This window comes from Parasteatoda tepidariorum, chromosome 7, assembly GCF_043381705.1.
Source record: "Parasteatoda tepidariorum isolate YZ-2023 chromosome 7, CAS_Ptep_4.0, whole genome shotgun sequence".
Classification (NCBI taxonomy): Eukaryota; Metazoa; Arthropoda; class Arachnida; order Araneae; family Theridiidae; genus Parasteatoda; species Parasteatoda tepidariorum.
In genome coordinates, this window is record NC_092210.1 from 79,379,142 (window position 1) to 79,405,014 (window position 25,873).

A 25,873-nucleotide genomic window follows, 5' to 3' on the forward strand; every position below is an offset into this window, starting at 1 on the left:
TTGTAAGCAGTTTCATACACGTAAAGGTAAAGAAATGTTCCAAACCGAATATTTTAATATGGTGGACAAACTGCAGCCAGTTATTTTATCGTAATTTTGGAATGAAATTTCTTACAGTAAAGACGATTCTCTTTAAGATTTTACTGCACGTTGTTTAATATTTAATTCCTTTTTACAAGTTCAATTATAAACGTAGAGGAGTGCTACGTCAGCGAATTTATATTTCTAACGTTATTTGAAACAGCATGCTTATTTTGTTTATAGTAGTGTTTTAAACGTGTTTCTATAGAATTGAATAGATTAAAATCGAACTCAGTGGTAAGTGAAATGAGGAAAAATAAATTATGCACTAAAAAACAAAATTAATGGAGAAAATAAGCTGATTAATTCAAAGAAATTATAAAAATATCGACATATATAATTGGCACTAATATATCTGACTTAAATATGGAAAATAGTACTACTAGTTTTCCAATTCGAATCCCAGCTACGGCTGGTTGATAGGAATTCCACATCCAGCTTGCAGCGATCCCGCTACTGACGTCCAATATACTCAGTGGTACACGGATCATGGGCTAGAAACTCCAAACAGTCGGCTTAACGGTGTGAAGGTTTCGTTGTTTTCCTCTCCATGTAACGCGGATTTGTTCAATCAAAAATCAGACACATTGGCTAGCTTGTCCCAATGATTGATCCAGGAGTTCCCTTGTCTTCTGAGTTGGGTTTAAAATTGCAAGGCTACTGAGATGAACATTTATTGTCGTAAATTTAGAATTGGGTAGGCTGTTTAACGTCGGTTATAGAATAAAATATAAGCACAACTATAGGCAATATGGTAAGAACATTTTCATGGTTCACCAAAAGGGATAAGTACCTGAGAAAAATTGAGTATCATGAGTTGGCTTGCATCATTTATACTGCTTACAGTTAGTTTTTATTTTGATGGGATGATATTTTTGAAAAAGTATTTAATATAATTATGGAAGCTATTGAGAAGGGCAATAAATAAATTATATAAAAAAAAGTATTTTAACCTAATAATGTTGTTGACGTATGCCTGTTTAGGCGGATGGGGTGCGATTGTACTAGTTTTCCTGTGGCGCCATCTATGGCCAAGAATTCGACTTCTGCCACATCATTCGTCGCACCCGTTTATAGGGTGGACCCATGCATTCATCCACATATCGTAATTTTGACCTGAATCAGAGATCGATCGATCTCCAATCCAGTACCCCCAGAGGTATAGGTTTGTTATTGGGACATGGAGGACTTTTGCGACTCGACAGATTTAACGTGTGCACTTTACTACACGGGGAGTCTTCGGCCGGTGGGGTTCGAACCCCCGAACTCTCGGACATGGCTCCAGCGCCCTACCGACCAGGCTATCCCGGCTTAACCTTAATAATGGTGGTGGTATATGTCTTTAAGTTTTATGCCTGGATTTCATAGTATTGATCAGAGCTGTGCAGTCGGTTGTTGAAATGATAGTCGGCGAACTTTCCTGAAAGCTCAACACCGACTTAAAATTCACAAAAAAAAAAAAAAAAAAAAATCCACTCAATTCCTAATTAAATTTTGAATTAATTTTGAAATTTTGGAGGAATTAAATTTCGTTACGTTTTAATTTAGTTTCATGTTTTATGTAACGTAACTAAATTAAGGATATTAATGTAAATGATATTTTAATTGCTATTATCTAATACAAAAAGATCTTTAGTTTTTATCAACTCTATCCAATTATTTAGTTGATATTAGAGTAGATAAGCTGATTAAAATAAACTCTTCTATCTTGTTATGCGCAGTACAAATACCCTGACCTAATTACGAGTTTTAATGGTCAGTAACAAAGTTAGCAAAATATTTAAAAAAAAGATAGGTGCTATTTTCTTTTTTCTTTTTAAAGAATTGATGAATCCTAAGATAAACAAAATATAAAATAATTACAAAGAAACTAAGATAACAATATATTTAAAGAACAATAATAACAGCAAATAAACAATCGACTTTTCATCTGTTTTCTTTAAAAATTTTATTAGAAATTCCAATAGCATATTTGAAGGTAAGCTTTTTATAAAATAAACATGATGTTTGGAAAATTAATTGAGACTATATCAACTTGATTCTTATAGTTTATACTCAATATTTTATTTCTTACTATTTTGTGCAAGACCATAGAACAGTTGCTTTTTTTTAAAAAATTCTTTGAAAAGTAATTTCAGATTTTTTTATACGTTTATCTGTTTTTGCATAATTTACGCAACGACAGCGCATCATTATCGTCTTTTTAAAAAATTTAGACGATAATAAAAGTAAAGATTTAAAAATTGAATAATATTAAATTTTCTATCTAAAGTAATTAACTGCATAATTTTGTATCTTTAAATTTCTTTAAAGTCAATTAAATTAAAATTTTAAATTTCAGTCTAAAATGATTAAGTGCATAATTTTGTTGCTTTCAAATTTTTTTTTAAGTTACATGATGCATAATCGTAACAATATGTTTCATCTACATCCGTTAATACGTTTGAATTCTATATGTTAGTCATAGTAATTTAAATTATAACCAATTTTAATGTAGATAATCGGATTCTCTGAAATTCAGAAGGTTATTTTCTTGATGGATTTTATTTTCTGTGTTTAATGAGCTTCAAAATTTAATTATCAAACCAAAAGTGAAAAAAAATAAATCTTTAACATTAGAGTTATTCACCATCTTAAAGCTCTATTAAATCAAAAACGAGTTTTAATGGGAGTTTATAACACCTTCTTTAATTATTTATTTTTGACTAGTTATGTCACGTGAACTCAAACAAAATAAGCTTGGAAAGATGCCGCCAGAGAATTATTTTTTCAAAAGTAAGTGTTTATATTTATGCTTTCTAAGAAGCATGTATCTATAAATGTAAATAATGTTCAAACGACAGTAATTGAAATAAGAACTAAAAACTTTGCAATAAAGTGCAAAGCTATCTAAAAAATAGCTTGATTATGGTAAATCTTGAGTATTACGTTTATAGCTATCAAACAATTTTAAGTATTATTTTCAATGTCGTATGAAACTTAGTTAATATTCATTTGGATAAGTTTAACTGCTAAAAACGGATACTGCTTAATTTAATAACGTAAATTAACATGGAAGGAGGAAAATAATATTAATAAAAGAAATTAGAATTATTTTAATCTTTTTAAATGTGTCGGTATATGCTGGTCAGCTTTTGCACAGGGTTGATTAATATAAATATGTTAATTATTGATTTTTATCCTGTATAAAGAATGGGTATTTAGATATTTTGTAAAAATTCTGTATCGCAAATATGTAATTTTGAAAAATAATTAATAATCTGGGATAAAATTTAAAATAATAAGATGCTCTTTATTTTTTGTTTTGGTAAGTTTTTCAAAGAAAAATGATGTAATAAGAAAAATTCTGATAGACATTTATTATTTCGATTTATTACATAGCTTAGGCTTATAAAAAGGAAATATTTTTAGAAAATAATCGATTTACAATAAAAGTAGTAAACAGTACTCATCGTGTTTGTTTTGGAACTAGCTTTTTAATGGTATTATATTGATTTATTAAAAAGAAATTGAATTTCAATACCTTTTACTTGATTTCTTTATAAAACCTTCTTTACTTGCATCGTAATAGTGTCAAGAAAGATAATCAATTTAAAAGGAAGTCTTTGCGAAAAAAAAGTTTCCTTATTCGAAGCATAATAATCTTTTTTAAAAGAAGGATCATCAATTTTAAAGACATCAATATCAAAGTTGTTGTAGCTAATATCATAAGAAATATGGAGGTTTCTTGGTTCTTTTACTTATAAAATTGTTAAACTTATTTTTAAGAATGATAATCAATCCTAAAAATAATTTTCAATTAGTCCATTCAAACAAATGCGAGAATTTTTCGTTAAGGATTAGCACTAAGCATAGTTGTAATTTAAACAGCAGACGATTCTTAATTAGTTTTCTTTCAATTCTTTAAAAGATATTATTAGTGATGTTATCTCTGCTCTATTTCATTAAAAACTAGTTTCATTGGTAGTTTCGTCCTGTAATCAAGTAAGCTTTTAAATTTTCAGACTAGCTCCTCTCAGCCGAGATTCGTTCCATTTTCTCGAAAGAACTTTTTTTTCTCTGTCCCTCGCTTAAATATTAATTAAAAACCCCTAAAGGTCTGGTTTCTTAGGACAAGCGCCTTATTTGGGCGTCAGCGGGACGTCAACGTCACGCTGACGCCAACAAAATACTGGTTTGTTAGCTCAAGGCCTGGTTTCTTGGAACTAGGGCCTTATCTGGGCGTCAGTGGAAAGTTAATGTAGAGCTGACGCCAAAAAAATACTTTTTTGTTAGCTCAGCGTGAGCAGTCCGTCCAACGCAGACATTATCTCTCATTGCGCATGCGTTAATAACGTAAACAAATATTTATTTTGAATTTGTATTGATTTTGTTTTTGTCGACCAGTGTTTTAGAGAACAAATAATGACTTTGTCCAAGAAAAAACACATTATAGCTGAGCTAAATGAAGAGTGCTTTGTTTAATGAAGAAGCTATGTTTAATGTCAAAATCAAAATCTTGGCTAATTTCAATGTGCTGTTGGATATTGTCCGCCATTGCTTCTGTGGTTAACGTCACGTTGTAATCCAACTGCAGTTGAGTTGGACGGCAATTGTAGTTCAAGATGAGCGTTCAATGACGTATACTATCAAACTCACAAATGGACCAATCAGAGGTTAGCGCTGATTTCCAGCTGACGGCTGAGAAACCAGGCCTTAATGTGTAACACTTTGCTGTCGTCAGATTTCACTGTTGGAAGTTTCTCGTAAAAAAATGGTTAAATAACAATTTATTTAATTGTTACTCGAACATATTTACATAAAACAGTCAAATAATCATAAATAAGATGGTAATCAAATTGTTAACCGAGAGAAAAACCTTTTATTAATTGCTTTCACCTAATACGGTTAAACAACCATAATTTTATCACATCAACTAAGTAGACCTAATGAGGCCACTTAGTTCCTTGCAAACTGCTTGCATATTAAAGCCTGGAGGGCTAATCTGTCAGTCTCATGACAGACAGAACCGGGGTTCGAGTCCAAGCGTTCATACCACACTATTTCCTCCATTCCCTTCTACACAAGAAAAGTTTCCAGTGTCCTGTACTCTCCAATGCCCATTACCTAAAGAAGAACCCAGCTTTTATGTCCAGTTGAATTTCTTTTTTACGGTTTTGAAACCATGCCTGTAGTAAATGGTTAAAAAACCATCTAGTTTTTGTATTCATAGTTTTATAACCCTACTAGTTGTAAATGATTTAAAAACCGTAAAGGTAAAAAAATGTTCTTTACCGTAAACTTTACGGTCAATCGGATGACCGGACTGCTGATAGATATTTTATCACAGTTTTAGAATGAAAATTCTAACAGTATTGATGAGGGTTCTAAAACATAGATTAAGAGTGGTTTTATTGGAACACTTTATTTTTAACTAGATTTTCAATCCATTTATAGCAAAGTGGTGAGTATTTGAAATATACTTGGTACTGTTATTTACGAATAAAAAAATTAATTAAGCATATGGTCAGAAAAAAACCTATCTGAATTTACACTGATCAAAGATGAGGGTGATAACGCTTTTATTTTGATTATATATAAAATAGAATTATTATTTTTTTAACTGTCTATTACAGTACATTTAAAATCTTATCACTTTAAAATCTACACACAAGGAAAATATAGTAGACACGATACTTTTTAATGGCATTAAGGTATATAAATAAAAGATTGAGATGTTTTCTTTATGAATTAGAAATAAAAAAAATATCGTAGTTTTTTATGAAAAAAGTACCATAACAGTAAAATATTTACTTATATTTCTTTTAAGCCGACCAGGTGATCGAGTGGTTAGCGTGTCTGACTGCGGAGCCATTGGCCGCGGGTTCGAATCCTGTTCAGGGCATGGATGTTTCTTTCTCTCTCTCTGTGTTCTATGTCCTTTCTCCTTTGTGTGAGTGTGGCCCGCCCTATAAACGGGTTGTGGTTGTGTGACGTGGGCGACGCTGCTCCACCGCCGTGTCTCCGCCACAGGTGCCCACTGGGTAACGAGAAAAGAGAAGCAGTTCTGCCATTCCTGTGGCCAATGGGACAATCCCCGAGTGCCCGCCATTAAAAAAAAAATTGAAAAAAAAAAAAATTTCTTTCACAAAATATCGTACGTATTAGCACGTGTACTGCTAGAGTGTTTACCAAGAAAAAAACCCCCTAAAACTAGTAAAACTAGTAAAAAAATATCCTCATCTTAAATTTCTTAAAATTTATTTTTTAACTTAAAATGAGAAAACACATGAATTGTTTGGCTTATATAACTTTGACTTGCAAATTCCCCATTTGACTTGTAAACATTTAAAAATGAATTATTATTAAATAAGTGTTGAAAAGTTTCATGAAAATCTAATATTTATTATAATAAAAAATAATTACGATTGATTAAGTGAGGATTAAGAATTATTGAAGATCAGGAATGCATTACATATATTCTCACAAAATATGAAATGGATTTATTATAAGTATGGTTTAATTCAATACATCACACTGAAGTTATACTAATGGACTATTGGCGACGGTTTGGGATTTATCCTAATGATGATCCAAAGACATTACTGGATGTCAGACATAGAAGTTCGTTTTATGCTTGCACTAATCAGTACTTTTACTGCTGACATTTATAACATCAATACTTTGAACATAATCACTTTAACTTTCTCAAGGTGTTAAGCTGAACCTTATCAATAGTTAAATCAAACCGTATTTAACTGTATTCAAGGTAGTGAAAGGAAAACTTGCGTAACTACTAGTGAGTAATGTGCACTAATTCTGAGTGCATTTTTTCAGATTAATGGCTACTTTATTTCGCTTTTGGACATCATTAATGTAAAAAACTAGTAAATGTTTAGATAAAAAAATTAAAAGCATTTTTTAAAAATTCATTAGAAAATTTCGTTTTTTTTTCTCCAGCTTTTTGAATCTACTGCTTACTTCAGTTATGAAGCTACGTTATATGAGCTCAAGCAAGCTGGAAACTTGCAAATATATTTAATTTGATTATTTGAGCTTTTTTTTCTTTTTCAATAATTTCTAGAATAAATGAGAATAAAATATTAGGAGAAGAGAAGAATTATCAAATTTTATCTGAAATTTTAACAAGGAAACATTTTTATTTCGAAATTTCTGGATGCATGCACCATTAAAAAAAATAAATCGCAACAAATTACAAATTGAATTGTTTACTGAAACATATACATTTTAAGTGTAAATTTCGCTCCCATGAATAGTTTATAAACACTGTTTCATATACACACCGAATGGAACGCAGTCAAAGAAAATAAACATACAAAAAAAAAAGCATACTCAATGTAACAAAATAAAATTGAGTCAGAAACTATTTGACTAAGCCTAATTGAATTTAGAACTAAACCATGTTTATTTATTAGTAATACATGCATAATTGATTAGCTTTGCGAATTCGTTAGTTCTATACGAACGATTCTCTTGGAAGACTAATTCCTTTATTCAAGAGTCTGGTTAATTTGATTGCATAATCTTCAGTCACAAAATTCATTCCTCCTTATGTCTCGGAAGAACATTTTAAGTTATTAATAAAGACGGTAAATTTCGAATGATTTAGTAATAAATAGCCAATATGTCACAAATGATTTTCTGAATTTTATATTTCAATATTTCTAAATGAAAAATAATAATCCGTAATATCCCTTATTTTCTTTCTTATTTTTCCACTGGGATAAGTAAGTGAATTAAATCTTTATATTTCAACCAATATATCCCTGTTTTGTGAAATATTGCAATGATTTCTTTTGTCAAAAATGGCAATTTAATGCACCGTTATTTATCTTCGCAGACTACACTATTATTCCTATTTATGTTTCAGAAATAATTCTATTGCTCACTTAAAATGCTACAAAACATACAATATATACCAGAAACGTTTTTACTTCCTTTCTTAAGCCTCGATATTTCCGCTTTACTGCAATCAGTATTCAAATTTAACACTTATATTTTGAAATATAGTTTTAGAACAATGAAAGTAATTATGGTCCTTAAAAGTCTTAAACCCTTACGACATGAGCACATGGATGTAACATCTGCCAAAGAGTTTATGCGATCAAATATAAAAGCATAATCGAGTAATTCACAGCAGCAAAGTGGTTATAAACTTGGAGCACAATTACGGATTAAAAACTGCATGGCAATTCATGACCAGAAATGTCCTCGTACGCCGCTGGGGGGCTTTCCTATTATGGATTCATTGTTCGTCCGCATTTAACTCGTAGCTTTTATTATGTACATTTTATGGATCTAATGACTGTCCTTGTAAATTGTATGAAATATTAAGCAAGACTTATCTACTGAATAGTTACCCCTATTCAGTATCTATCTACTTCAGTAGATGACTGAATAGTTATCTGCTGAATAGTTACTCCCCGTGTAGTAAATGGTGACCAGTGCATGTTAAAGCTGTTGGGTAACAAAGTCTTCCATGCTGTCATAAGAAATTAGACTTCTTGGGGTACTGGATTGAGGATTGATCATTCTCTGGTTCAGGTCAAAATTATGATCTGTGGATGAATAAATGGATGTATGAATGGGTCCGCCCTATAAACGCATGAAGTCGTATTCTTGGTCATAGATTGCGCCACTTAAAAACAAAAAACGCACCATCTGCCTTAAAAAATTCACTTGGTTTCACCGAGAAGGCTCGGTGGTATCGACAAGTGGCATTAGAAACAACAACAACAACAGTTTAGGGTATACGCGCTTTCATTGGTTCTTTAACTCTGATCTCCGAAACATGACGAAGTTCCTTCGCTCCTGTTTTAAACACAATAGAGAAATTCAGTATTTGTACATATCATTATGTGGACACATTCTGCTCAGATTAATTACAATATAACAAACTCGGTACCCAAGAAAACTTGGGCAGACCGAGATCTCGATTACATGCTGGATGCTAAGTGAATGCGTCAAATTTGCTGACTTTTACTATAAAAACTTTTTTAGGCACATTAGAGCACCATCTTAATTTCTGACTAAAAGAAAGCTGTCTTTTCTGCAGCTGACTCAAGTCAAACTAAAAAATGCTTACTGGCAAGCATAAGAAAGATTACTTTCGAAATCAAATAGACATAGGTATTTAAAAGAAAAAGTCCGAAATTGCTTCATAAATACGATGTTTCTCAAACATTTTCAAAAATTGCCGATTTCATTTCACTTATTTGATTAGGAAAGTAAAAAACAACAGGAAAAAGCATCCAGTAATAATGAAAGATACGTCCTACCGAATGAGATCATTAAGAAATATTTGAAAGAGAAGAAGGTTTTGCAATAAAGTAACACCTTATCTCGAAAACCACTTTTAGGGGATCATTATTGTCGGAGTATGAAAAAAAATGTTATGTAGAGAATACAAGCTTCACTGAGCTTAGAATTGCATCGTAAATCTTCATCATCTTCTTCTGATCTAATAATGTGCGACAAATTCAACTCTTTCATATGGCCTGGAGAAAAGACTATTTATCTTTTGAGCGAAAAGGTTCAAAGCGAGTTATCAAGGTAACACATTAGACTTTCCAGAATAAACACGCATTTCGAAATTTGTTTTCGGCGAAGTACAATCAAAAATAGAAGTTCCGACAAAGAAAATAGAAACATTCAGAAGATATTATTTAATGTGTTTTTGTAAGTTCAAGGTTAAAATTGGTTTCAAATTTTTCGTATAAGTCAGCTTTTGTGTAAATAAAATATGAAGGGCTTCGGGGCAATGTTATTATAAACGATGTAGTTTCAAAATTGTAGGGAAAGTGCTTTTTGAAGCTGTTTTCGGTAAAAAGCGCCATAATTATTTTGTAATCGATACGGTATATCTGCGTATTGTGCGGTTATCTAACTGCGATTCAGGTAACTCACCAAATAATATCTGGAAACAATACGAAGAAACATTTTGATGTAAAATGTTGACTTAAACTAACTCGCCTAAGGAAAAACGGAAATCATTTATTAAACCTTAAAATAAGTAACTGCAAAAAAGATTGTGGATAAACAAGTGGCAACGATGTTACATTAGTTACAGGCGCTTTACATCAAGGATTGAAAAATTTATGTATATATGGAATATTTAGAACAATGTGCAATTAAAAACATCAAACTAAAACTAAATTGAATGCACAAGTGGGCGACCTTTGTGCTGAAATGCAAACTAAGGTAGACAACGTTAAAGAGCACAAAAATAGCATGTATATTGAGGGATATGACCGGTTTTCGAACACATTGATTCAATTATTCAATTGCCTTTCCTAGCCATCAGTTAGAATGGTGCGTCACCTATTGTAACAATATAAGATTTAAAAAAAAAGTAAGCTTTTGTGGCAATAAATAGAAAATACAAAATTTTTTTTGTATTTTTTTTTTGTAATGACTGCAAAAATTCCTACTTAACTACCACTTCTGTATGTTAAAAAGATTCAAAAACACATTCAATATTGCATCATTTTATTTAATCTCAAATACTATAGTATATAAGTCGCTTTTTCAAACCCCTAAAATTTTACGAAAACCAGAGAGTCGACTTATACAAAGGTATTAAAGTCGGGCATTACTTGATCGTGAAATATCGATGCAAAATAAACAATGAGATAGATCTGAATAACTCTGTATTAATTAGTCCCGCAGTGGACTGATCGTAAAGACACGGTAGAACACCGAAGTCAAGCATTACTAGCTGCGGTCAGTAACAGGGCTTAAGAGAATAGAAGGGCTAGTTCACTCCGCTCTTAGAGCTGAAGCTATGATTTCCCTCCTCATGACGTCACTGTGTCCACAGATCTCGGAGATCGCAAGCAAAGATATCATGATAACTTTGCATCTTTCGCTTTGTAAAAATAAGTTCGACTTTTTCTGGTTATTAGCTTTCAAACTTTACGTAATTAACACATTATTTCCGTTCATAAACATAGTTAAAAAAACTTTCTTGGCCATTATATTAAAAAAAATACCATTTTAAACTTATAAAAATGTTTTACTAGTTGGTGAAAATGACACTATAAATACTTTACTTTAAAAAGCTCAGTTTTAACTTTAATTATTAAGAAAAATGAAAGCATATATCGACATATCTACATATTCTTTTATAACAATAAGTTGAGTTAAATTTAGAATCCCTGATTTTAAAATATGCCGACAATAGCAATTTGTTCATACTTAATCATTAGGAAACAGCAACCTTAAACGCTAATTACTGAAACAAAATAATAATTTAGGTTCATAATGACATTAGAAATTTTACAATTGTTTATAGATATTTAAATTTACGATGTTATAATTTACAGATATTTAAATTTAAGTGAATATAATTTTTTAAAAAAAATCATAAATATTTAGAATAACTACATTAAAAAATATGTAATGAAATTAGGAGAATTTCAACTATATATTATATATTTCATTTATACTTTTTATTTACATTTCAATTTTCATTGACTTTATCCATTTTTTAATTTTTTTCACCTGCCTTTCTTTTTGAAGTAACGAGGCGGTTTCTATTTAGATAATGAATTTTTATAAAAGTTCTTAACGACAGAAAAAACGTATTGCTGTTATATATTAACTGCGTCATTTTGGAATCCATTCTTTACATAGTTATTCATTTACTTTAGGGAACACTTGGAAAATTATATTTTTTCCTTTTGTTTTTCTATCAAAATTGCAATCGCGCAAACTGGCATTTTTATAATAGTTTTAAATTCTTGTAAATTCACTGCAAAAACTGAGGAAAGTCATTATAGAAAATAACAAATGTCTTAGAATATCTCGCAAAAAGAAATGCTCCAATATTAGTTAGAGCTAGTAAGGCCAAACACTCCGTTCTTGAAGTAAAAGTCACTAGAGAAAATAGGAGGATTGGCGCAGCAAGAGCTACTTCAAAGGAGTGAACCAGCCCTTCTATTCTCTTTAGCCCTGGGTCAGTAAGCTGGTGGGTGACCACTTTAATCAGCCTGAGTAGGAATCGAAGGTTCCTACTCCTTCTCGTTAAACTGTTCTACCGCAAAGTGCTCGACTTCGCGCGAAGGTCGTCGGACTACCAAAGCAGGGGAGCCATCCCCTCTGCAGAGGATCGAAATTGCGATGACATGTCTTCTGATCATCCTCAAGGATGTTTCCCAGACTGTCGCCAAAAGCCCATTGTGCAGCTCTAGTGCGACGTAAATAAAATACCATACCTGTATCAATTAATCCATTTGAAAAATCATTTTCAATATGCAGTTAGTTTTGCATAATCTGTCATCAAATTATCTCTCTATGTAATATTTTCTTAATAATTCTTTTAATTACGCCCTGGAAAAAATTATGAATAAGAAAAGGTAGATAATTTATTCTGGAGTATTTTTAAAAAAAAAAATATAACGCATTGAAAACATTCTATAAAGTTACAGATTTCAAGATTCCAGAACATTATTTGTGCCGGATTCAATAATGTTAGTTGTGTCGTCATATGAAATCCCACTTTGCAAGGGATTCTACTTCATCCTTTATCCTCATCAGATAAGTCCCACAAAAAAAAAGTCTTCACCCGCACTTAAAAAAAATCAAAATTCTATATTTGTCAATAAATCTTTATTTGAGGGAGCATTTCGTAGAATCTGTATTTGAAAGCAAACCTATCATATCCAAAAAGGACAATGTAAGATATATTTAAATTATGAACATTTTGTAAACTTAATATTTTTTTATGATTTTAAATTTTTAGAAATTTTTATGTTTAATTTTTTCAATGGTAGACTTATATATGTGACATACCAGAAATTTCTTATCGCGTAATCAAGAGTAGGGGACGACATCTATGGTAGTTTTCTTGAACTTTTCTCTTAACAATCGTTTTAATTTTATTTTATACTGAAGCAATTTTAAATGCTTGTATTGACTACTAAATATTGTTAATACTAAATATACTATAATAATACTAAGAATATGAATAATTGCCACTTGGGCATTAGCAAAAGTAAAAATAAATAGAAAGATATGTAAACAATATATTTTTCTGAAAGCGCCTTCACGTATTTTATGCTAGATTCACGTATTTTTTTTGCATATTCTTGTTTAAAAGTATATTTTTTAGCCAGTATGGTAAACAGGTATGTATTTTCAATCCATTAGATTTATGAACATAAAAATATATTTTATAAGAATACAGAAGAGTTTAAAGAAATTAAAGAAAAGCATTTCATTTTATATAGTTTTTGAAGTGTTTGAAATAGCGCCCCCATGTGTCAAATCTACAGCGACGTGAAATTGATCTCACTAAAAAGGGATTCCGAAGGGAAACTCGTTTTCATCGGATTGCGAATTTCAAAAATGACAAAAAGTGCTTCAGAATCCCAGAATAAAATTCCAATTCCGGTAAAAGGAGGTTTCGGAATGCGTATTTAGCTGTAACCGCTTTAACCAATCAGATAATGAAATCTCTCTCTTCGGTTTTTCTAGTAAACCATCTAGTGAGATCTTTCTAACTATTGACGAAATCTGAGTACAACATTATGAAAAAGTTTCAAACATAAAATAATCAAATGTTTGTTTGATACAGGAAAAAAGCAAGAGTAAAATATTCCGCTTGGGGTTAGATTTCGTGTAGCTGGTTATAAGACCCACATGAGATTTGTTCAGATAGCATATATTTGGGAAAAAAGAACTTTTATATTATTTTGAATTTGCGTCAATCTAGATTTTAGATAGAAAAAAATACGCATAAACTTGAAACTTCTTGGGTTTTTCTAAAACGTAACCTGAAATCGAAAATTCTATCAGATATAATGGACGAACATGTCACGTCACATTTGAACTTTAGGTTGCAATAAGTTTCTTACAAAAAAATAGTTTGGAAAAAAGCTGTAAATCCTTTAACCATAGGAATATTTTTATCTTTATCATATACCATTTGCTAAGGCTGGGTCATGTAATAATTTTTAGAAAGTTGCAAGCCTCGGATGCTGGCTTTCAATTTAGGATACAATATAAAAAAAATATTGACATTCAGTTTATTTATTTTATTGTGTTTTAAAACAGATAGAAGATTCAAATTCGGTTCACGTGTACCTTATCAGATATAAGAGAAAACTAAAAAGTTTATTTCGATATTTTTTTTTGAATTATTAGAGTCAAATTTTGTATTATTTATCAGGAGGCGTTAAGAAAATGATATACCCCAACAGTATTTTCGATCCCTCAATTGTCCAAAGCACGAAGAATACTTAAAAGCCAAACACCTTTGAAGGCAGCTGCTATTGTTATCAAAGTAATATTGCTCGTTTCAATTGTAATAATAAAACAAGCTATTAATAGGTAATTTTACTTTATATGTTTTACTTAGTTTTATTATGTATTTTATTATTTGTTATCCGAAATTATGCTCGTTTTAGTTATAATAATAAAACAACCTTTTAGTAGGTAATTCTATTTTATATGTTTTACTTAATTTTACCATGCATTAAATTATTCGTTATAAAAAGCTATACTCGTTTTAATTGTAACACTAAAACAACCTTTTAGTAGATAATTTTTCTTTATATGTTTTACTTAATATTACTATGCATTTAATAATTCAATATCCAAAGTTATGCTCATTTCATTTGCAATAATAAAACCTTTTAGTGGATCATTTTACTTTATGTATTTTACTTAATTTTGCTATATATTTAATTATTAGTTATCCAAAGTACTGAATTTACTAATAAACGCACTTACATTTATTTACGCATGCACTGAACTTAATAATATGAAATATTATTAAGTTCCTGTCCCACCTGTGTTAACATCCGTCAATTCAGGCATTTACAGGGCGATTCTGTTGGCCTCTCTTTCAGGGGCACCATATTAGGTGGGCCAACGTCACTCGCGCAGTGAGGACAGATAGTGCAGAGAAGGAAAGAACATCCATGCCTTGCCCGCGATTCAAACCCAGAACCTTTCTGATGCAAGGACAGTGCCTTGCCCCCTACACAGGCCGGTCGGCATATGAAATATAAATAAGGAGATTTGTGAAAGAAAGTTTTAAGTGACATCATTAAGAAAAAATAAGTGATCTGGTCAACTATGCAACATTGATTTATAACAAAATTGATTAAATTTCAAAGATTTCGGTGGATAAAAGTACTGAGTGACATGTTTTGAGAGTTTTTAGAATTCCAAGACAATCAGTCTGAGAGAAATCTTGCACAGTAAAAAAGTGTTTCTCAAAATTGAATAAAAAGTTTTAGAACAGTTCCGAAACAAATAATAGTAGAATTTGAAAACACCATGTATTCAAGTTTGAAACAGCATATACTCATTTTTTTCATGTGTCGGACGAAATGTGGGAGAAAGATGTTCATTGGCTGCCGGTAGAATTCGAACCACAGACCTCCTAGTTTTTAGTAGGAGGGTCCACCCACAACAGCTGTACACCACAATCCAGCGAGAGTTAGGAAGTTTTTTTTTTAGTGGCCACCGCGAGGATCCATCATTTTATACATTCCATTCGTTTAAAAGTTTTTAAGATATAGCGAAATAAGCAAAAAGTTAAATTAAAATTACTGATCTTCTGGCTAAGCTATTGGGACCGTATTTTCCAAATTGCAACCCTTTATACCATTGAAATTGGAAATTAGTATGCTATAATCTGTCATTGCGATGTACACTATAAAAAACTTCCTAACTCGCCTTGAATAAGATTGCAAAATTATAGTGGTTAGAGAATCCTCTTACTAACCAAGAGGTCCTTCTTTTGAATATTGCCTGCATCTATTTTACGCATTTCTCAGATCACTTTTGAGACTATGTTTTGCTTAAAAATGAATAGATGCTGTACCAATTTTGAATGCATGAGGTTTTCAAGTTCAGCTATCAGTTGTTTTGGAGCTATTTTGAGACATTTTTGCTTTATTTTAAGAAACCCTTTTTTACAGTGTAGAAAACTTTACCAGTAAATTTAAACACTAAGTGTGCGAATTCCATGACTCGAACAGTTTAAATTAATAACAGTTAAATTACGAACAGTTAAAAGAAATAAATGCCTGGTATAATTTTCAATTCTTATTGTCAACGTAAAATTTTAAGAGCTAATTTACTCTACTCTAACTGTATACGCATTCAGTAGCCTCATATGCTAAGTACGATACTGAAAATGAAGAATGTTAATGAAAATACATTGCATTTGAAAATATTAAATTCAAATTTGACTGACAGAGACAACAAATAAACGAAAACTTAAATTTTTAATTCAACATTTCAGTTACTTTCTTTCGTAGTCACATAAAGTTTAAGATCGCGCTTCATTGCCATCATGGACATAATAACCTTCTGAGACTCGAGCTTAAAATAGTGGCATAAAATTTCTTTTTTTTAATCAAAAATATGGAATTTAAAAGAATATAGACTAGCGTCATTAAATATATCGCTCATGGGCTGCAATAGTGTCACAGGTAAAAAAACACGCGTTTTGGACTTAGAACAGGTGTAAATATGAAAATACACATTCTTTCAGCAGCAATACTAGCAAAACTCATAATTCAAATTGAAGGTAATCTTTGTTTAAGCAAACTGAAGCATTTCTTATGCATTTTCCTTAGCAATGAAAACTTTAAACCCACTTATCTCAAAACTTGATTTTTTGAGTTGCGCCGCTATTGCCGCCCATGAGCGATATATATATATATTTTTTGAAATTCAATGAATTAAAATCAATTAACTTTTTAGTTATTTTTATTTATTACATAGAAATGATATAAAAATTAATTTAAAATATTCAATTGGAGGATATTTTTGCATAATTTTGGATATTTTGTTTATGGATTTTGATAGATTTTGATCATGAAACAAAATACACTGATATTAAATAATAAGATATTTAGATGTCATAAAACTATCCACAAAGCTCTTTACTTCCAATTTCTCTTATAATTCTTCTTTGCAATCAAATACTCCGACCAACGAGGATAAATCCAATTATATTATTACGTAGATAATGGCTTTATAACGGCAAAAAGGAAAAAAAGATAAAATGAAAAAGACAAAAATATACCAAATGGTCAAATATATTGAACGCTCGGTCTTGGAAGTTATAGGTATTACTTTCAAAATCTTCTTCAGTATTCGACATTCCTTAAGAAAAAACTACCCAGCAGTTTATGGAAATAAAACTGAACAAATAATCAGATGATTAAAGAGAAATTTAACTAGATATAATAAAAAGATAATGTTAAACCTATACCCAGAGTCGTGATAGCTCAGGAGATAGTGCGTTCACCTCCCAATGAAGTGTCCGGGGTTCGAATCCCAGTGGTGGCTGGTCGATGCGAATTTCGCTCCTGACTCGCACCAACCACAGTCCTGGCGTAAAGTGTCCATATCCTCAGTGGTAGACAGATCAAGAGTTAGAAGCCCCTCGGCTAATTGTGAGAGGTTTTCCTAGTTTTCTTCTCCATGTAACGCAAATGTGGGCTAGTTTCTATAAAAAATTCTGTACGAAGACTAGTTTTTCCCAATGTTTGATCCAGGAGTTCCCTTGTCTTCAGGGTAGGGTTCAAAATTAAAAGGCTAAGTTGAACAATGACAGTTGTAAACTCAGAATTAGGTCGGTCGTTTAACGTCGATTATAAGGCCTATCAGCCAACCACTAAAAAGTCTACTTTGGTAGCGTGTTCTTATCTGAGTTAGGGCAAGAAACACAGTAATTGTTTCATACTTTCATGAAAAAAAAGTTGTCACTTTTTTTGCATGTTCTATCTTAGAGTAGAAATTTTTTTAGTGATTTAAAAATTATAAAAATAGTAAGAATTAAGAGATCTTTAAAAAAGTTACAATATTGAAATCAGAGCCGATGCCTCAGGGTATAAAGCGTTCGCCTTCCAATGAGGGGCAGTGGGCTTGAATCCCACCAATAGCTGGTCGATACGAATACCTCATCCGGCTTGCACCGACCACAGAGCTGACGTAAAATATCCTAAGTGGTAGACGGATCATGGGTTAGAGTCGTTTTGTATGCAGGCTAACAGAGGGAAGTTTTCGTGATTTTCCTCTCCATGTAACGCGATGCAGGTTAGTTCCATCAAAAAGTCTTTAACGAAGGCAAAAGTCCCCCAATACTTGATCCAGAAGTTCCCTTGTCTTTTGGATTGGGTTCGAAATTACAAGGCTTCGGAGTTTAACATTAGTAGTCTTAAACCCTAACAATTAGGCTGGCTGTTCAACGACGGTAATGAAATTTTAAAAAAAATATTGAAATCAAATTTCAATTTTATTTTAAGTGCTTAATGTATTTCTGTTATTGTTGTTGTTTCTAATGCGACTTGCCAATCCAACAAGCCTGCTTGGTGATTGGCAAGTATTTAAGGTAGAAGGTGCGTTTCTTGTTTTTCAATGATGCCATCCAAGGCCAAGGATACGACTTCAGCCTTACACGCGTCACAACCCGTTTATAAGACGGACCCATTCATACAGCTATTCATTCATCCACAGATCGCAATTTTGACCTGAACCGGAGAACGATCAGTCTCCGATTCAGTACCTCCAGAGGCATGATTTTTTTTGGGAATTTGTGATGCGGCAGATTTAACGTGCACCAGTCACTATTTACTGCACGGGGAGTCTTAAGCTGGCTGGGATCGAACTCACGACCTCTTTGACATGTACCCAACGCCCTACTAACCAGGCTGTCCCAGCCTCTAAACTATTTCTTATCTTCGTTAACTCACCTTTAAGAAACACCCAAGTATTTTATTGATTTAAAATGAAACAAATACCAAATAATGACTAAGTGCTTCATAAATTAAATTGAAAATTATGACCAAAAGGAAAACGATTAATTATTGGTCAGACAAGTAACTTACTACTGCAGTTAATCATCGTATATGGTTAGAGCAAGAAACATATTGATTTCCCAAGCCTTAAGGGAAAAAAAAATTCATCGCTTTTTTTAGCATGCTCTGGCATAGAGTAAGAATTATTTAATATTTCTGTATGATTTGAAAGTTATTGGAACCTTTGAATGACGTAAAAAAGAAATACCATCAATTTCTTGATACTAATTCAAACCTGGATTTCATCTTTTTAGTACAAAAAGTAATGAAAAATGACTTTTATTATACTTTTGTTTTATAACTTTAATAACTTTTGATTGAAGAAACTTGAGAAACATATTTCCTGTTTGTTTCATTTTCAGTACCAAATTGTTTTGTTTCATCTAGATCTGAACAAACTTACGAACCTTAGAATATAAATATCTTTAAGTTTTATCAAAGAATAAAGTAAAATATGAATAGAAGAGTAAATTGATATAAGAAAAATTTCATTTCAAAATGTATTGGAAAGTATATTGCTATCGAATATGATTTTTTCCGTGTTGAACTCTATTTCTTGAAATTAAACTTGGTTGAGATAAAAAGAAAGTTGTTTTCGTGTCATTACAAAAAAAGTCCTAATTTTGATTTAGTCTGTTGGCATCAAAATGTGATTTTTTTTCTTGCCGATTTCTATTTTTTTAAAAATCAAATTAGAAAAGTTAAAAATCAAGCGTTCAGCTGTGCATTACAAAAAAATCAAAGATGTCTCAATTTTGATTATGTTATTATGTATGTATGTTATTATGTATGTATGTTATTATGTTGGTATTAAGAGTTTTTCCTTGTGTCACGTTATATTTTTCGGAAGTTAACTTGGTTAAGGTAAAAAAAGTAAGTTAATTTCTTAGCATTACATAAAAATGTCTTAATTTTGTTAATTGGTATTAAAATGTGATATTTTATTTTTTGTCAGGCTCTATTTTACAAAATTCAACATGGCTAAGTTAAAAAGCAAGCGTTGATCATTACAAAAAAAATGTCTCAATTTTAACTATGTTAGTATGTATGCATGTTAATATGTATGTATGTTAGTATGTATGTATGTTAGTATGTATGTATGTTAGTATGTAGGTAATAAATAGTTTTCTTTTGTGTGAAATTCTAATTTTCAGAAATTAGCTTGGTTAATTTAAAAAAAGTAAACGGATTTTGTAGCATTACAAAAAATGTCTTACTTTCGCATGTCGGTATTAAAATGTGATATTTTATATCTTGTCAAGCTTTATTTTACAAAATTCAACTTGGCTAAGTTAAAAAGTAAGAATTTATAGTAGCTTACAAAAAATGTCCTAATTTTGATATTATATAATGGTATCAAAAGTGATTTTTTTTCTTATCAAGCTTTGTTCTTCAAAATCATCTTGATTAAGTTGAAAAGTAAGTGTAAGGGGTAAGATACTACTTGATTACAAAATTCATTTTCTTTAAAAATATACGAATTGGAAATAATCGTGGCTCAATCGCTCACAAACAGACGTCCATTTTCAAGACTGGTCAGACGTGAATGAGAATCACTTTTGTTTCTTTTCATTCACGTCTGGCAAGTCTTGAAAATTATCGCCAGTTTTTGAGTGCTTGAAAGTTTGAGGTTTGAACCATCTCCTCCATAGAGGATCAAAATTGTGATGGCATGTCTTCGTATCATCCTCAGGGATGTTTTCCAGACTGTTGCCAATAACCCGTTGTGCTGCTCTAGTGCGACGTAAATAAACAACTACAACTACCACTACTCATACGCAAATATAACAGAAAAAACTACTTTGGTTTGCATGCGTATAGATGCTTGTGTAACCAATATAAAAACTGTCTTGTAAACTCTCGTCAAATTGAATAACAGATCGCAGAAAAATGAGAAAAACAGCACAAAGGTAGTGAATCCACTACCTTTACCCTTTTGAGCATTTGTCAGAAGGACGACACGACACGACAATGGACACCCCAATAATATATGGTTGTTTTGCTTGAACATTGCTTTGCAGTATTGCGATTCCGCTAACCATTATGAATGTTATACGTAGTGAATTCGAAGCCCGCTATAACATTCAACGTATATTTTCGTTGTCTTTCGTAAAAATGTGCTATCTATTTTTCAAACGTTAAGCAGTTTTGAAGTCTTTCATCGTATTTAAAAAGAAACCCACAGATGTATGGTAAAGATATCCCACTACCTAATAAAAGAGAGAATCTAACTTGCCTATCGGTATCTACCACTAAACGCTGTACGAAACGTAAAGCTAGTGCTTTCGAATCCCGTCTATATCTTCCTGCTGTCATTCTCTATATTGCGTTATATGTCGTTCTGCTCGACAAAAACTTATAAATCTTAATTGAGCCCACAAAAATATGTTGTACCAATAAACCAAACCTCTTAAAAGATGGATAAAACAGGCACCATAGTATGATAGATATGAGTTTGGTATCTTTAAAACACTTTAATTTAACGTTCGAAGTCATCATTCTTGTTCCTTGGTATGATTGAGAAATCATGTTAAAATAAGAAACATTTAACAGTCATCTCCTATCAACCATTTAAAGAATCTGCCATTTTAAATAAACAGAAGTAAAACAGATTACAGCCCTTACACATCAAAAAGTTAAAATTACCAAATAAATCATAAAATGATTGATAGTTCAAAGGATCGTTTTGGTAATTTTATTGTGGGGTTTTAGAGCATGGCATAATAGCCATTTAATTGGTTTACTTTTGGTGGTGGTTGTGTTGTGTCCACAGAAGATCAAATATACCCATGGGTTGAAAGCACACAGGCAGCAATCTCGGTAATCTTGTTCGAGTAGAGTCGCTCTATGTCAAAGAGAGGGTATTCCTACTGGGCGGAAGAGGAGTTGTCCCGCAGTGGACTGGTCGTTAAGACACGGCTACCACCAGATCACCGAAGTCAAGCATCACTGGCTGCGGTCAGTGTGCGGGTGGGTGAGCACTTGAATCAATCTGCGTAGTGACTGAGGATGTGCGGTATGGGTCCTCGTTAAACTGTTCTACCGTGAAGTGCTCGACTTCGTGTGTAGGTCGTCTGGCTACCGAAGCAGGGGTGCCATCCCCTCTGCAGAGGATTAAAATTGTGATGGCATGTCTTCGGGGCATCCTCAGGGATGTTTCCCAGACCGTCGCCAATAGCCTATTGTGCAGCTCTAGTGCGACGTAAATTAACTACAACAACGCTAGGAGGAGTTAGTGGTGCAACTGGGCAATTGTTGCAAGGAAGAAAAGTGTTTACTGCATCTCTGCTGATTTTCATACTCCTGAAGCACCGGAATCTTAAACGGGTGATTTACTTTTGAGATTTGTATTTGTTACTATATGCATTTTAATAAGAGCTATAATTTTGCAAAACAAAATTTTCCGTAAACTGTAACAACAGCGAGTGATAAAATTACCTTATGTATGGTTTAAATACAAGCCATATTAATGGTTTAATTTTTTGAATTGTGGTTTCTTTCACCAAAAATGTCTCTACTATACAAGTATGGTGATTTTGCTAGACATTTTTTCTTTCTGTATTATAAAATGTATAGTATACCAAAAGATAGGACCACCCTGAATAACTTATTCTGATGATTGGATCTTCACGTTCTAGGATTTCATCTTAATGGCTCGAGGGGGTGACATCAAATATGCTTATTCATTACTACAGACGACATTTTAAGTTGCGAAATCAAATAGAAAACGTACTTTCTCTGAGTAAACAAACCTTTTTTTCGACGGATACGGATATCTGACCCCCAAAATACGACAGTACAGTAACCGTAATCTGGGAAATAGGGTCTTAATAGTTAGGTTAGGTTAGTGGTCAAGAGTTTGGACTTCTTAATGTGAATTTTACTTTTTGAGTATTTCGCTTAAGAAGTTATTGAGATATGGCAAAATATGCAAAAAGTAAAATTAACATTAAGGGGTCCAAACTTTTGACCGCTCTTCTGACCAAACTGTGAGGAGCATATTTCCTACACGTGACTAACTCCTATATATTGAGAGTCAAAAATCCGAATCAGTCGAAAAAAAGGTAAGTTTACTCAGAGAGTGCACATTTTTGTGTCTAATTTTTTAACTTAAAATATCGCCTACACCAATTAATTAGCATATTTGAGGTCATCCCCTCGAACCTTTAAGATGAAGTCCTAGAATGTGAAGATCCGATCATTAGATCAAACGATATTCAGGGTGGTCCTATATATATATTATAGATCGTCTTTATGGAAGATATCAAATGCATTTTTTTAAAATAAATTAATCTATTAAATCTAATTTTAATTTCTAATTAAGAATAAAATATAATTAGGAACAAAATGTAATTAGGAATGAAATAAAATTTGATTTCAGATTGCCTATTAGTTTTAGACTTATAGATAAATTATTAGTTACATTCTCAAAAAAATTAGTAAAACTTTTTATTTACACTTTGCGCATTTTATTTATACTATGCCTACTGTAGATGAATTACGTTTCTAATGCTTCAATTAAAAAAAATATTTGTTAAAATTTAATATTGGACAAACATTAAACAAAGTATTAAATTTTATGTAATTCAATCAATATATATATATAGTAAACATATTTTTTCCTAAGATTCTGAGATTCTAAATTGTGCATTGTATAATTTTTATAGATATTTGTTTTTATTGCTTAGCTGAAAGTAAAAGCAGTTTATGAATTTAATTTTAAATAAAAACTCGATTTTATCCTTATTATTATTTTTTAATAAAGATAAATTAATGTTGCACACATTTATTTTGAGTTTTGCCAATTAATTCCGAAGTGAAAAATATTTTTGAAGAAAAATTTTATAAAGATATTTAGAATCATAAAATAAATTAAGAGTTTAAACTTAATTACGGAGAATATTTCAAATGAATTTTAAAATAATATTCAAAAATTGTTTTTAAAATAGTAAATGAGATTAAAAAAGATAAGTAACTAAGATTTCATTACTTATTCCTTTTTAATTACTTATTGTTTTTTATAATTTTCGCATTTAAAAAGATAACTGTATATTTTCGTAAAACTATTTAAATTAAATATAAAGAGGAAAAGAAACTAAGAGTAGAATTGAAAAGTAACGATAAACTTACAACAGCATAGAAAGAGGATAAGCATTCAACAGGTAAGAGAAGAGCAATATATGCTTCCAGCTAAGATCAATTGAAGATACTCGACTCTTTCTTCTACGAACTGTTTATGCTATCACCATTTCATGCAATCCCTTTCTACAAGAGCGCCTCTCTTTGTGTTTCCATAGTAACCAACAGGTAACGATTGCTTGAATTATATACATTAAAATCAAACGGAAACAGCAAGCAAATAACTATATACAATAAATAAATTTATATATAAATAGATAAATAAAGCTCAAATTCTAAAATTAATAGAAATGGTTGGAATAACATATTTATAAACGTAAAAATTTTAAGTAAAGACTGTTGAATTTATAAAATGCATGTTTAAAAAAAGAATAAAAACGAGTTGATTGGCACTTGTGCTGCTGAGAAAAAGTACATGCTGAGAAAGCACTTTTTACTAATTGCTTTAAGTGTATTTTTAAATAGAAATATATTTTTAAATGTCTTCTTTCTCTAATTGTTTAATAAATGTTACATAAATGTAAAACTTTTCTCTAGAGGTAATATTTCTGTTTCTGTTCTAACTTGAAGAAGATAAGTTGGATTTAACGAATGTAAGTTAGATTTTTTCGATGCAAAGTAGATAGAGATAGGGATACAGTTTTTATACAGTTAAAATAGCTTTAATTTATTTGAAATTGGAAGCTTATAATTCCATAAAATATTCATAACTTTTACTAGAGGTAATATTTCTGTTCTAGATTTGTTGGGAAAAAAAGAACACAAATTAGATTGACTTGTTTGCTACTAGGAATAAAGTAGAGGGAAAGGTGTACACTTTTTACAAAAATTCTTGTATTAAAAAGATTTTTCTTAAAAAAATGTCCATGTACTCTAAACACTTATTACTTTATGTGCATGTAAAAATTTTCTGGAATGTAATATTTTTATTCTAACTAAAATAAGATATGTTGAAAAAAAATCACTAACTAGATTGATTTGTGTGTTACTTGAAACAAAGTAAATACAGAAAAGAATGCACTTTTTATATAAAAAAAATTATTTAATTATTTGAAAAATAAAATATTTCTTTTAAATGATTTCTTTCTCTAAAATTCTATTATTCAATGTAAACGTTAAAATTTTCTCAAACGTAATATTTCTGTTTTTGTTCTAAGTATAAGAAAATATATTGAAATAGAACATCATAAACTAAATTGACTTATCTGTTACTTGAAGCAATTGAAAAGGGAAAGCACTTTTAATAAAAGAGTTTCAATTTTATTTGAAAATGAAAATTTTTTTTAAAATGTCCTCTTTCTCTAAAAGCTTATAATGCAATGTAAATGAAAAAATTTTCTTAATGGTAATATTTCTGCTTCTGTTCTAACAAAATAAATATCTGTTTAATAAGGGACACAAATTAGATTGACATGCATGCTACTTGCATTGATGAAGATAGAGAAAGAGTTGCACTTCTTATTACGTATTATTTCTCTTCTTACTGATTAATATGCCTATACAAGAAGCTGATTTATTAAATAAAATAAGATTGCAATAGTTTATAGCTTTTCCTTTGCAAAAAAATGTCGAATAAGCACTTCATGAATGCAACATGAAAAAACAACTTATTTTAATATTTAGTGTTGATACTAAATACTTATTGGTGTTCATATTATATGATATGAGTTAGTTTAAAATTTTATATTTTAAGAACAACAAAATATAGATAAACATTTATTTTGATTGAAGTTTTTCTTTAAAGCTGTATTAAATAAGTTTAAATTAGGTATTAAATAAGTTTAATACCTAATATAGGTTAAATTAGGTATTAAATAAGTTTAAATTAG

The 25,873-nt window shown here is 30.9% G+C and overlaps 1 long non-coding RNA gene across 1 annotated transcript in view; it reads right to left on the reverse strand.

Annotated features, from left to right (window-relative positions):
• The window catches only part of LOC139426074 (uncharacterized), a 30,073-nt gene extending 5,906 nt beyond the window's left edge, over positions 1 to 24,167 (reverse strand). The window contains exon 1 of the long non-coding RNA XR_011637353.1: positions 24,036 to 24,167. This is a non-coding gene — a long non-coding RNA (uncharacterized lncRNA). The remainder of the gene's footprint in view (positions 1 to 24,035) is intronic.
• Positions 24,168 to 25,873: the final 1,706 nt, after the last annotated feature.